Here is a 516-nt window from a genome sequence, read left to right as displayed (position 1 = left end):
ATTATTATTATTATTATTATTATTATTATTATTATTATTATTATTATTATATATGTCTCCAAAGTCCTAACTTGACAACATCGCCGGCTGCAAAGACTCGCTTGGTTCATCATCCGCGTGAAGTTGGCGCGTGGCAATAGTTATTCAAAACAATAATATCGTGTAGCATGTATACATGGACGCGTGCACCACCACTGTTGTTCCGAAGTTTTTACCACCGAAAATTCGATTTGATATGTTGTCAATTTGTTTTTTCCAACTACGGAGAACGGGGAAAAAAAGGACAAGACAAAAGTTATCCTCGTGATTTTACTTTATTTTTATTTTATTTTTTTGTCGTCATTCGCTCTGCAAACCCATCCGTCAATCGGTCATGTTTTTAAATATTGTTCCGGAAATCGCCATTGTTGTTCGCTCTGGTGGAATGGTTCACAACTACGATGGCGCTCCAATCAAAGGTTACGCGTTGATGCATCACTTCATGTTTAGATTTGAAAAAAATTAAAAGTATTACCG

This window comes from Sipha flava, unplaced genomic scaffold (genome assembly GCF_003268045.1).
Source record: "Sipha flava isolate LNK unplaced genomic scaffold, YSA_version1 77_pilon_pilon, whole genome shotgun sequence".
Classification (NCBI taxonomy): domain Eukaryota; kingdom Metazoa; phylum Arthropoda; class Insecta; order Hemiptera; family Aphididae; genus Sipha; species Sipha flava.
The sequence above is the reverse complement of the archived record's forward strand: the minus strand, read 5'-3'. Positions refer to the sequence as shown.